Source organism: Lutra lutra, chromosome 4 (assembly GCF_902655055.1).
Source record: "Lutra lutra chromosome 4, mLutLut1.2, whole genome shotgun sequence".
Lineage (NCBI taxonomy): Eukaryota > Metazoa > Chordata > Mammalia > Carnivora > Mustelidae > Lutra > Lutra lutra.
Genome location: NC_062281.1, coordinates 58,697,932 through 58,712,816, shown reverse-complemented (window position 1 = coordinate 58,712,816; position 14,885 = coordinate 58,697,932).

Below are 14,885 nucleotides of genomic sequence, written 5' to 3'. Positions count from 1 at the left end.
AAAATAAATTCTCTAAAATCCTGTTCATCCCTTCAGTATATTGATGCTGCTAAACTGTGATCTTTGTAAAAATTTAGTTGATGATTTTATAGTCAGAGTATGCCTCTTGATTGTATTCCCAATAAATCACATATAGAGAACTCTGTAGAGACTATGAAACCACCTTTTGAGTTTAAAATAGGTATCAAAAATCGTTAATTCCATTCTTGGCAAATGTATTGTTGACTTCCCCCATAACCTCATTTTACTTAATTTACATAGAATTAGCTTAATTACTTTGGTTTGCCTATGGAAATAAAAGCACTTGCATACTTCATGGGGGTGCCATGTAATTAATGTATTGAAATGTGGATTAAATAATACTGGAGTGGTTCCAGTAACTGAAGTGCTTATATAATGGTTATTTTGCCCTGTATGTATGCACAAATACACTCTCAGGGGATACATCAGGACTCATTAGTGGCTGTTTAAAAGCTCTCTTTGGTACCCAAAGAATTCATGAGAGGAACTGAGTATCCTGGGTTGACATCTATAGCAGATGCGTACTGACTGTGATCCCCGGAACTCTTAATAGCTGGTAAAATTCGGAAGTGCTTCAACATCTTGTGGATGACTTTAGTGGATTCTAATCAAACAACACCCGGTGTTGAGTGGACTTTCTACCATATAAAATGCATATTGAAGGAAAAAATGGTTTATTTTGCAATGTTATTCTAATTAAATAAGTCCTAATGACAGTAATCCAAAGACAATAATTTAACACTTGACTAGCCTCAAAGTCTGTTTAACAGATTTATTAACAGAGGAATTGGTAGATGAAGATTGTATCAGTTGCAGAGAACAAAAGAAGCCTCCACTTTGAGAAAGAAACCTCAGGAATGCTTTTAAGGTACACTTTGCTCTTTGGAAAAGAAAGAGAGATTAACACATTTCCTGCTAAATGCAACTGCTTTCATTTAAAAATAATTAGAAAGGAAATTATCAATAAAAATATGGGTGTTCATAAAACAACAACAACAAAAAAGGAAAGCAAGAAACAATCATTGCAGTGTTATTTGACACAACTGAATAATGGTATGCACTAGTTAAAAATTCTTTGGCAGCATAAAAAAACACTGGATTTTGGAGTGAGATACTTGAATTTGAGATTCAACTCAGAGTTTTCTCCTCCTTGACTAACAGATAAGAAATTTAACTTGTTTGTACTATTGTTTCCTTAACCATTAAATGGAGGTGATAATATCATAAAAACAGGGCTATTCTATGAGTTAATATAGTGTTTGAAAAATTTTGCATAAGCCATAATACATATTTAACACATGATCATTTTGTTATTAAAAACTCAAGACACATTGGAATCCTGCACATTCGTCTGGTGGAAATTCCATTTATTACTTAGAAATATGCTTCAGAATATTATTTTCTTATGTTTGGAATCATATGATATAGATAAAAGCAACAACTCAAGTAATTGGGAATCTTCATTTTACAAATGAGGCTAACTCATTTGCTTTAGGTCACCTAGATATTTAGTGACCAAGCAAGACTGAAATGAACATCTTTTAACTTCCTGTCCAAAGTTAATTTTCTGCAGCTGACATTCAAGAAGTGATGGTTATTTGGTCAGTTCTCTGAAGGAGCTTTGTCTTCAGAGTTTGATAAGTCTTGATGAGTTATTTGCAAAAATAACAAAGCTAAAAGCATAAAATATGACTTTAAAATACCAGTATTTAGGTAGAAAGCCAATATTAGATCTAAATTTGGGTACACTAATTAAAATTAAAACCTATGAAGTTGATACTTAAATTCTGACTTCCAAATATTTGTGATTTTTATATAATTTTATTTTGAAAAGAAGCATTTTTTAAAATTTTATTGATTTATTTGACAGAGAGAGAGATCACAAGTAGGCAGAGAGGCAGGCAGGGAGAGAGGAGGGGGTGGGCTCCCTGCCAAGTAGAGGGCCCAACGCGGGGCTAAATCCCAGGAACCTGAGACCATGACCCAAGCTGAAGGCAGAGGCTTAACCCACTGAGCCACCCAGATGCCCCAGCATAATTTTTTCTAATTTCACCTTAAAATGTCTTGACAATGGTAGTGAAATTACATCTTACAGTCTGCAAAAATTTCTAACTTGAAAAACTTTCTGCTTTGAATGGAACCTCTTTTTCATGTTTTCAAGACTGACTCACTGTGAAGATGAGTTTTTCTTTTAAGGAGTGTGCGTCCAAGTCCTGGGTAGGATAAGAAACTATAAATGGTGTAATACCAGCAATGTAAAGTATGAGAGACAAGGGCTGAATTCAGAAGAAAATCAATACAGAGTTCTGTAGCCTGGTGTCTTGAAGAGCCATGTCACTGAGTGCACAGTTGAGTGGGTGGGTTAGAAAGGGAAACATTCTGGGCTTAAATACATCTTGAAATCCCTATAAACAAAGAAAATACATTTCTTGACTACACAACTTCTTAGAGTCTTCATAATACAGATATATATTTTGAATCTACAAAAAAAAAAGGGCAATTATACAATGATTTTTCCATTGGACCATTGAGAATCACTTCTAAGCATAGCTCTATTCCAAGACATGGGCTCCACAACAGATATTTTGGAAAAGAAGCTCATAATGATGTAAAGAAAGGCAGGGTTTTGTTATCTTTTATTATCTATCATTCTGGTCCCAAGTATCCTGTGTCTGGTCCCAAGGTCCCTATTTCCTGTTATCTATTCTGTCAGTACTATTCTTGAAATATTTTGGTATTTTCCATAAGAAGTAGTAAGTATTTTTTTGATAGACTGCTGGTATGCTTTTCTTTCCTCTATGGCTGGTGATGTCATGGGAAGAGATAATTTTTACATATCCTAAAAGGATGAAGGTAAGAAGTTCTGTTAAAATTAGATGAGGTACAAGTTTTAGTGAAATGATTTTTTGAAGAGAAACACACATTAGATAAGCTTCTGAAGCTCAAAAATGAGTCATAAAATCAAATTAATTACAAGTTCTCTAAGGAGTTAGTTGCAGATTCAAATAACTGTAGCTATGAAGTTTTTTTTTTTAAGTTTGCATAAACTGTTTATTTTCTCCCATAAGTAAGCAAATTAATTCACCATTGTTATACTGTACTTAAATTGGTATTTGGTATTGGGACTAGGTTTTAAGAGAAAAAAAGGAGATCAAAATATGATGAAAGAACAGTCCAAATAACATATTCATGAGCTTTTATTAGGGCATACACTAAGTTTGTATGGAAAGTGGTGGTACATGTTTTGAAGAATTTAATTTTTAAACTTTTAAAGTAAATCTGTTAACATTTTCTCCACACTTATGATTAAATAAACTATTTGATAAATATCAGTAAGATAGGTAAATATTGATACACACATATTTTTCAAAATATATGTCACCATTGTTTAGGATTTGGGCTAATAAAATGACTGAAATCTTTGAGAACATAAAATAGAGCATATGCATTTGAATTCTTGCCTTACTCTTCAATATGGTCAGCTATTACCACAATGGAATTTATTTAGGGGGGTTATATATTTCTTAAATTGTTTTTTATTAACATATAATATATTATTTGCCCCAGGGATACAGGACTGTGAATTGTCAGGCTTACACTCTTCAAAGCACTCACCAAAGCACATACTCTCCCCAATGTCTGTAACCCAACCACCCTCTCCCAACCCCTCTCCCAGCAGAAACCCTCAGTTTGTTTGTGAGATTAAAAGTCTCTATGGTTCGTCTCCCTCCCGATCCCATCTTGATTCATTTTTTCCTTCCCAACCCCCAAACTCCACACTTCGCTTCTGATATTCCTCATTATAATTGTCTTTCTCTGATTGACTTGTTTTAGTCAGCATAATACCCTCTAGTTCCATCCACATTGTTGCAAATGGCAATTTCATTTCTTTTGATGGCTGCATAGTATCCCATTGTATATATCTACCACATCTTCTTTATCCATTCATCTGTTGATGGACATCTAGGTTCTTTCCACAGTTTGGCTGTTGTGTACATTGCTGCTATACACATTCAAATGCACGTGTCCCTTTGGATCACTACATTTGTATTTTTAGGGTAAATACCCAGTAATGCAATTGCTGGGTTGTAGGGTAGCTCTATTTTCAACATTTTGAGGAACCTTCATGCTGTTCTCCAGAGTAGCTGCACCAGCTTGCAATCCTACAAACAGTGTAGGAGGGATCCCCTTTCTCCACATCCTTGCCAACATCTGTAGATTCCTGACTTATTAATTTTAGCCATTCTGACTAGTATGAGGTGGTATCTCATTGTGCATTTGATTTGTATTTCCCTGATGCCGAGTGATATGGAGCACTTTTTCATGTGTCTGTTAGCCATCTGGATGTCTTCTTTGCAGAAATGTCTATTCATGTCCTTTGCCCATTTCTTGATTGGATTATTTGTTCTTTGGGTGTTGAGCTTGGTAAATTCGTTATAGATTTTGGATACTATCCCTTTAACTGAGATGTGATTTGCAAATATCTTCTCCCATTGTCTTTTAGTTTTGTTGACTGTTTCCTTTGCTGTGCAAAAGCTTTTGATCTTGATGAAGTCTCAAGAGTTCATTTTTGCCCTTGTTTCCTCTGCCTTCATGATGTTTCTGGGAAGAAGTTGCTGTGGCTGAGGTCAAAAAGGTTGCTGCCTGTGTTCTCCTCAAGGATTTTGGTGGATTCCTTTCTCACATTGAGGTCCTTCATCCATTTTGAGTCTATTTTTGTGTGTGGTTTAAGGAAATGGTCCAGTTTCATTTTTCTGCATGTGGCTGTCCAATTTTCCCAACACCATTTGTTGAAGAGACTATCTTTTCCATTGGACATTTTTTCCTGCTTTGTCAAAGATTAGTTGACCATAGAGTTGAGGGTCTATTTCTGGGCTCTCTATTCTGTTCCATTGATCTATGTGTCCGTTTGTGTGCCAGTACCATACTGTCTTGATGATGACAGCTTTGTAATAGAGCTTGAAGTCTGGCATTATGATGTCACCAACTTTGGCTTTCTTTTTCAACATTCCTCTGGCTATTTGAGGTTTTTTTTTTGTTCCATATAAATTTTAGGATTATTTGTATCATTTGTTCCATTTCTTTGAAAAAAAATGGATGGGATTTTGATATGGATTGCATTAAACGTGTAGATTGCTTTAGGTAACATAGACATTCTCACAATATTTGTTCTTCCAATCCATGAGCATGGAACCTTTTTCCATTTCTTTGTGTCTTCCTCAATTTCTTTCATGAGTACTTTATAGTTTTCTGAGTACAGATTCTTTGCCTCCTTGGTTACATTTATTCCTAAGTATCTTATGGTTTTGGGTGCAACTGTAAATGGGATTGACTCCTTAATTTCTCTTTCTTCTGTCTTGTTGTTGGTGTAGAGAAATGCAACTGATTTCTGTGCATTGATTTTATATCCTGACACTTTACTGAATTCCTGTACAAGTTCTAGCAGATTGGTGTGGAGTCTTTCAGTTTTCCACATAAAGTATCATATCATCTGCAAAGAGTGAGAGTTTGATTTCTTCTTTGCTGATTTGGATGCCTTTAATTTCTTTTTGTTGTCTGATTGCTGAGGCTAGGACTTCTAGTACAATGTTGAATAGCAGTGGTGATAATGGATATCTCTGCCATATTCCTGACCTTAGCAAAAAAGCTCTCGGTTTTTCTCCATTGAAGATAATATTTGCTTTGGGTTTTTCATAAATGGCTTTGATGATATTGAGGTATGTACCCTCTATCCCTGCCCTTTGAAGAGTTGTGATCAGGAAAGGATGCTGTACTTTGTCAAATGCTTTTTCAGCATCTATTGAGGGTATCATATGGTTCTTGTTCTTTCTTTTATTAATGTATTGTATCACATTGATTGATTTGCAGACGTTGAACCAACCTTGCAGCCCTGGAATAAATGCCACTTGGTTGTGGTGAATAATCCTTTCAATGTACTGTCGGATCCTATCGGCTAGTATTTTCATGAGAATTTTTGCACCATCAAGGATATTGGTCTGTAATTCTCCTTTTTGGTGGGATCTTTATCTGGTTTCGGGATCAAGGTGATGCTGGCTTCATAAAATGAGTTTGGAAGTTTTCCTTCCATTTGTATTTTTTGGAGCAGTTTCAGAATAGGTATTAAATCTTTGAATTTTTGGTTGAATTCCCCTGCGAAGCTGTCTGTCCCTTGACTCTTGTTTGTTGGGAGATTTTTGATGACTGCTTCAATCTCCTTACTGGCTATGGGTCTGTTCAGGTTTTCTATGTCATCCTGGTTCAGTTGTAGTAGTTTATATGTCTCCAGAAATGCATCCATTTCTTCCAGATTGTCAAATTTGCTGGTGTATAGTTGCTCATAATATGTTCTAATAATTGCTTGTATTTCTTTGGTGTTGGTTGTGATCTCTCCTCTTTCATTCATGGTTTTAGTTATTTGGGTCCCTTCTATTTTCTTTTTGATAAGTCTGGCTAGAGGTTTATCAATCTCATTAAATCTTTCAAACCAGCTCCTAGTTTTATTTATTTGTTCTACTGTTTTTGTTGTTGTTGTTGGTTTGTTTGTTTCTATTTCATTGATTTCTGCTGTGATCTTTATTATTTCTCATCTTCTACTGGGTTTAGGCTTTCTTTGCTGTTCTTTCTCCAGCTCCTTTAGGTGTAAGGTTAGGTTGTGTATTTGAGACCTTTCTTGTTTCTTGAGAAAGGCTTGTATCACTATATAATTTCCTCTCAGGACTGCCTTTGCTGTGTCCCACAGGTTTTGAACTGTTGTGTTTTTGTTATCATTTGTTTCCATGAATTTTTTCAATTCTTCTTTAATTTTCTGGTTGACCCATTCCTTCTTTAGTAGGATGCTCTTTAGGCTCCATGAAATTGGGTTCTTTCTAAATTTCCTCTTGTGATTGAGTTCTAGTTTCAAAGCATTGCGGTATGAAAATATGCAGGGAATGATCCCAATCTTTTGGTACCAGTTGAAACCTGATTTGTGACCCAGGATATGATCTATTCTGGAGAATGTTCCATGTGCAATAGAGAAGAATGTGTATTCTGTTCCTTCAGAATAGAATATTCTGAATATATCAGTGATGTCTGGCTGGTCCAGTGTGTCATTTAAGGCCTTTATTTCCTTGATGATCTTTTGCTTTGATGATCTGTCCATTTAAGTGAGGGAGGGTGTTAAAGTCCCCTACTATTATTGTATTATTGTCAATGTCTTTCTTTGATTTTGTTATTAATTGGTTTATATAGTTGGCTGCATAGATATTTAAGATTGTTTGATCTTGTTGGACAGACCCTTTGAATATGATATAGTGTCCTTCCTCATCTCTTATTATAGTCTTTGGCTTAAAATCTAATTTATCTGACATAAGGATTGACACCCCAGGTTTCTTTTGATGTCCATTAGCATGGTAAATTGTTTTCCACCCCCTCACTTTAAATCTAGAGGTGTCTTTGGGCCTAAAATCAGTTTCTTGTAGACAGCATACTGATGAGTTTTGTTTTTTATCCATTCTGATACCCTGTGTCTTTTGATTCGGGCATTTAGCCCATTTATATTCAGGGTAAGTATTGAAAGATATGAATTTAGTGCCATTATATTGCCTGTAAGGTGACTATTACTGTATATTGTCTCTGTCCCTTTCTGGTCTACTACTTGTAGGCTCTCTCTTTGCTTAGAGGACCCTTTCAGTATTTCCTGTAGAGCTGGTTTGGTGTTTACAAATTCTTTTAGTTTTTGTTTGTCCTGCAAGCTTTTTATCTCTCCTTCTATTTTCAAGGATAGCCTACTGCATATAATAGTCTTGGCTGCATGTTTTCCTATTTTAGTGCTCTGAATATATCATGGTGGTTCTTTCAGGCCTGCCAGTTCTCTGTGGATAAGTCTGCTGCCAATCTAATATTTTTACCATTGTAGTTAAAGACTTCTTGTCCCGAGCTGCTTTCAGCATTTTCTATTTATCACTAATACTTGTAAGTTTTACTATTCGATGACAGGGTATGGACCTATTCTTATCGATTTGGGGGGGGGGGTGTTCTCTGCACCTCCTGGAATTTGATGTTTGTTCCCTTTGCCATATTAGGGAAATTCTCTACTATAATTTGCTCTGGTATACCCTCTGTCCCCTCTCTCTTTCTTCTTCTTCTGGAATTCCAATTATTCTAATATTGTTTCATCTTACTGTATCACTTGTCACTCCAATTCTCCCCTCATTGTCCAGTAGTTGTTTGTCTCTCTTTTGCTCAGCTTCTTTATTCTCCATCATTTGGTCTTCTATATCACTAATTCTCTCCTCTGCTTCATTTATCCTAACAGTAAGAACCTCCATTTTTTATTGTACTTCATTAATAGCTTTTTTTGATTTCAACATGGTTAGATTTTAGTTATTTTATTTCTCCAGAAAGGGCTTTTATTTCTCCAGACAGCATTTCTCTAATATCTTCCATGCCTTTTTCAAGTCCAGCTAGCACCTTGAGAATCATCATTCTGAACTCTAGATCTGACAAGTTACAATGTCCATTATTGATTAAGTCCCTAGCCTTTGGTACTGCCTTTTTTTTGGTATTTTTTCTGCCTTGTCATTTTATCCAGATAAGAATATATGAACAAGAGAATAAAATACTAAAAGGGTGGCAAAGACTCCAGAAAAATGTACACTAAGCAAACCAGAAGAGACCCCAAATCAGGGGAAGAAGAAAGGGGTAAAAAGAAATTTTAAAAATTTTTTTAAAAATTAAAATATATATATATATATATATATATATATATATATATATATATATATTAGACTGGTGAATAGAACAGAGACACCCTCTTGATTTGGGATGTATTTTCATCTCTTAGAAGAAACTACCTCCATATATATATACATATATATATATATGTATATATATATATACCAAAATTAAGGTAAACATGTTGAAGGGATGGAATATGACTGTAAAGATGAAATATAAAAAAAAAGTATTCTAAAAAAGGAACTGATAAGTTGGTTGGAAAAGGAAACAAAAAAGAAAGCAGAGAGAATTTACCCAGGCTGGAGACTAGAACAAAGTTCTGTGTTAGATTTAGAGTATATTTTGATCTATTAGAAGAAATTGTATCCCAAAATTTTTTAGAAGAAAAAGCCCTATATGTATACAAAAAATAAAGCTAGATACAATGAAGGATAAAATATGACTATAATAATGAAGGCTTAAAAAAATTTTTTTAAAGCTATTGTTAAGATAAACTAGATAAAAAAAATATTAAAAGAGGAAAGAGAAAACGTTAAAAAAATTGAATACGAAAAAAATAAAATAAAAAAAAATAATTAATTTTGCAAGACTAAAGAATCATGGGGAGAAAGCCATGAATTCCATGCTTTGCTTTCCCCTCCTCTGGAATTCCGCTCTTCTTGATCAGTGAGCTTGGTTTTGGCTGGATGTTCTTGCTGATCTTTTGGGGGAGGGGACTATTGTAGTGATTCTCAAATGTCTTTGCCCGAGGCGGAATTGCATTACCCTTGCCAGGGGCCGGGCTAAGTAATCTGCTTGGGTTCACTCTTGGGAGCCTCTGTTCCCTGAATGCTTTCTGTAGAGTTCTGGAGGATGGGAATGAAAATGGCAGCCTCCCAATCTCCAGGAGAAACTGAGAGTTCGGGGCCCCACTCCTTAGTGTGCCCTCAGACAAAAGTGGTCAATCACTCCCATCTCCCTGGTCTCTGGCCATGATCTGAGCTCACCCGGCCTGTGACTGAGTGTTTCTGTCTCTGGCACACAGCCCCATTTGCAGTCTCCAAATCCAGCAGATTCCTGACATGCTGCTCTTCTGGTGGAGATAGGTGGGTCTCCCCAGATCTGCCACTTGTGGGATCCCTGCTCAAAGAGCATTGCCCCAACTGTGATCACTGTAAGGTAACCCCAAGCTAGAGCTCACACATTGGCTCCGTCTCTGTAGTCAGCTTCCCTGCTCTGATACCTGGGAGCTCTGCTGCACTCAGACACCCCTGATCCTTCTGTGACCCCGTGGGACCTGAGACCACACTGTCTCCTCGAGAGCTCCACCCCCATTTAGCCTCTAGAGCACTGTCCCTCAATGGAGCAGACTTCTAAAAATTCAGATTTTGTGCTCTGTTGATCCACCACTTGCTGGAAGCTGGCCCCTTCCTCCCATCACTTCAGATTCACTTCTCTGCAGGTCCTACCTTTCAGAAAGTGGTCGATTTTATGTTTCTAGAATTGCTGCTCTTCTTCTCCTTGGTTTCCTGTTGGGTTTGTAGGTGTTTGGAATGGTTTGATAACTATGTAGCTGAACTCCTGTGACCTGATGTTATCTCAGTCTGCTACTCCTCTGCCATCTTAACTCTCCCTGGAATTTTTTTTTCTTAATATTTATTATTTGTTTGAGATAGAGAGACTAAACTTTCTCACACAGAGAGAGAGGGAGAGGGAGAAGCAGACTCCCCGCTGAGCAGGGAGCTGGATGCAATGCAGGGCTTGATCCCAGGACCCTGGGGTCATGACCTAAGCTGAAGCCAGATGCTTAACTGGCTGAGCCACCCAAGTGCACCCCAAAATGGAATTTTTTTCAAGTTATGGATATCTTTAGTAGTTTGTGGTTAAAAAAAAAATCCCCCCCTTTTGACATATTCAGTGGTATTAAATCTATAACCTTTGTTGGTAATATTGATATTTTGAAATAGCAATGATTCAATGGATTACATTTCAATATTTTCAGTGAGAAATTATGATACTATCCATTAACTATTTGTGTGAATTCCTATTTCTCATCATTGTGGTCTCAAGTCAGATATTATCCTCTCACAGAGGCCATTCTAAAGTGGCCACAACCTTCTCATTCTCCAATGCTATTATTCCCAAATATATTTTCTTTATATCAATTGCCATTATATTATTTATATTTAATGACTTTTTAGTTGACATATTTATATGTTATTGATGTTGATGTATATGTTATTGACATACTTAATTTCTTTCTGTTCATCTTAGATTGTGGGATGCACAAGAATACATAATAGTTATTCAATAAATAATTGAGAATCATGTCCATGCTTTGTTTAGGATCATAAAGAAAATGTATCTGTGAACTGCTGTAATTGAATTTATCTTTGAATATTATATGGATGGAAGATAATTAACACTAAAAATTTTAAAAATCTTAATTTGTAAGAGGGTTACAAATAATAAATAGTCAAATTAATGTGCAGATTCCAGAATGTTTATGAAAACATTTATCTTCTTGTTTTGCAGGTCTAACCTAAACAGAAGAAAATGATTACCTAAAATCTTCCAACTTGGTTTTTTAGATCATGAAAATATACCTACAGATTAAATCATCCTATAAACTAGTTAGCTCCATCCTGTCTGCACAGTGCCTGCACAGGCATATTTTACACAATTACAATGACACTAGGGAAAATATGCAGCTGCACCAGTTAAAGTATATAACTCTCATGGGAAAATATTCTAAAATTAATAGACACTTGTTCATTAATTCAGCAAAGATGAGTTTAGGGTTTTCTATATTTGGGCCCTGTATTCCTTATTTCAAATTACAGTGACTGACACAGTCTCTGCCTTCAAGGGACTCAAAACAGTGAACAATGTAGATAAATGAAATAGTCTGTTAATGCCTCTGAGTATATTGAATGTGACTGACTGAATTAAAGGGATAAACAGGTAAATTAGAAGTCCTAGCTAAAGAGTTTAATATACCTTTTCAAAAATTGATAGATGAGGCCAAAAAAGTACAAAATAAGAGACATCTGAATAACATGATTTTAAAACTTTATATTCAGAATACCAAGAACACATACTTCTTTCAAGCATTAACAAAACTTTTCATATGCTAAGGCAAAAATAACCTTTAATACATTTTGAAAAATCAACACCATATTATGTTTTTCTCACCAAAACTCAGTGAAATTGAAAATCAATAACCAAAGAAAATTTGAAAAAATCCTATCACTTGGAAATTAGACAACACAGTATTAAGTAACTATTTTGGTTAAAAATGAAGCCATAAGAAAAAATATGAAATACTTAGAAAAGAATTATCTTTAAAAGAGTACACACCAAATATTATGAGACTAGAGCAGTATTTAAAAGAAGACTTTTGGAAGCACCTGGGTGGTTCATTGTTGCCCTCGAATCAGGTCATGATCCAGGGTCCTGGGATAGAGTCCTGCATGGGACGCCTTGCTCAGCAGGGAGTCTTCTCCCTCTCCCTCTGCTGCTCCCCCTGCTTGTACTCTCACTCTCTCTGTGTCAAATAAATAAATCAAATCTTTTTAAAACATTAGAAAATAAAAGGAAACTTACAGTTTGAATATGTTTGTCAAGAAATTAGAGATTGATCCATATTCTTTTCCATCTCAGTGGATGGCACTTCTACTTTTCCATTTGCTTGATTCATTTACTTGTATTCTCATTCTTCTATTGTATGAAGTCCATAGCACTTCTTTTTCCCTCATATTCTCCATTCAGTCATTCCTCAAATCCTTTTGGTTTTGGTCCCACCCTAGCCTGAGCCATTGTTCTCTCCCTATGTATTATTTCCATAGCCACCTACCTAGTATTCTTTCTTGTTTTCCTGCATTCCAGTTGCACCATGTCATGCAAAGAATCTTGTTTAAATTTATGATCACATCAGTCTTGCATAAAACTCTTGAGTGGTTTCTACCCATCTTAAGTAAAATTAAAAAAAAAAATTGGCAATGATCTTAAACTTCCACACACATTTCTATCATCTTACTTTCCCAACTTCTAACTCCTACTACTGTCCTCTCTTCTTTCCATGTAGGCTACACTGACCTTCTTGCTGTTCCTACTTGTTGGAGACACATCTGCTTTGGATCTCAGCACTTGCTGTTCTCTCTCTTGGTCTTCTCTTCCTCCAAAAAGTCAAATGGTAGTCTTTACTTTAATGTTAAAATTTCAGTGAGTCTTCCTCTAAACAACTCTGAAGTTTCACAAATATATCTGATACTACCTATTCCCCTTCCCTGCTTTATTTTTCTTTCTGGCATTTATCACTATCTAACATAACCTATGAATGCTTACTTATTTCTTTGCTATCTCTGTCCTCCACTAAAATATAAGCCCCATGAGGGCAGAGATTTTTTTATGTATTTTGTTCTCTATTAGCTTTCTAGTGTGCAGAACAGTGCCCAACACTCAACAAATATTTGTTAAACAAAAGGTGAGTAAACTTGGCAAAGTTTTTAGCTCAAAGTTTTTAGTTCAGAGGGACTTTAATCTGTTCTGAAGGGAACTATCTCCATTAGATGGTTAATTTAACTTGAACCTTTAGAATTGCACCACAAGAGAGCTTTTGCCAGGATCATCTCAGCAATAAAGATACATGAATAAAGGAATGGTTTGGTTGAATTTGATGTATGAGCCTTGAAATTGTCATGTTAAAATCTGAGCTTCTATTATATCATTCAAAAAGTTCAAAACAGGGGCGCCTGGGTGGCTCAGGTCATGATCTCAGGGTCCTGGGATTGAGCCCCGCATCGGGCTCTCTGCTTGGCAGGGAGCCTGCTTCCTCCTCTCTCTCTACCTGCCTCTCTGCCTGCTTGTGATCTCTCTCTGTCAAATAAATAAATAAAATCTTAAAAAAAAAAGTTCAAAACATACATAAGATTAACTGCAAATATTCTCTCTGCATATTCAAAATGGCTTCAGTCCAAAGGGTTGTTTATTACTTGAGTTTTTCAACCAATAAAAATTTGTCTTAAAAAGATTTGATTCAGGGGTGCCTGGGTGGCTCAGTGGGTTAAAGCCTCTGCCTTTGGCTCAGGTCATGGTCCTGGGTTCCTGGGATCAAGCCCAACATTGGGCTCTCTGCTCAGCGGGGAGCCTGCTTCCTCTCTCTCTCTATCTGCCTCTCTGCCTACTTGAGATCTGTGTCTGTCAAATAAATACATAAAATCTTTTAAAAAAAATTTGGTTTGATAAGATCCTTGGTAGACTTTTTGAATGTTCAGTCCAATTGCTTTACTAACCTTGACAGATTTTTGTTATTTTCAGTGTAATTTTTAAATTTGTGTATACTATCCTAATATTCTTTAATAAAATCTGGCACTAGAAAAGTAAGACTTATTTGCTAGAATATGAAGTAGATAAAATTTGTTTTAAATTGTCAATAACCCACAGATGCTCATTAAGAAAGGATTGCCTTTTCCTTACAGTATCAGAAACTTTTATGTTATCTTCATATGGAAAAGTACTGTTTAGGCATTAGAAAGACTGCTGCTTTATCACTAGCCTCTCAACTAAAAATAGACATTGCACATAGAATTAAGGCCTTTTGTTATTTATATTTGCTAACTATAATTTAACTAAAAAGACTTATTAGACACTCCATACATTGTATTTTTGATATGTATAAATCTTAAGTTTTTATTTAGTAAATGTTGAGGGTCTCCTCAGACTTCTCATAGTAAAAAACAAATAGTACTAAATATTGGAAACTTCTTGTGATGTTAAGTTTATAATTATCTCTGTGAACATTCATGTATCTATTTGGCAAAGAGGGGAGGTAAAGACATAAAACATGTCTAGGATTGATATTCAGGCTTAGGCTAGAACACTCATATTTTATAACTTTATGGAACAGGGAAACTTGGGACAAGCACGTACATGATTTTTTTTCAAGGTCAATAAAGAATTATGACGAGAATCTTAGATCATGCCTACACTAATGAAGACCAGATTTTATATAGCATTAAAAAGAAGAGCAAATCAGTGAATAGATAATTACTTTCTCATATAATAGACAGTTTGTGGTGATATATTTCAACATATGGATAAAAATTGTGAAATGATAATGAAACTAAAATTTTTGCATTTTTAAAAAATTATTGAGAATTCCATTA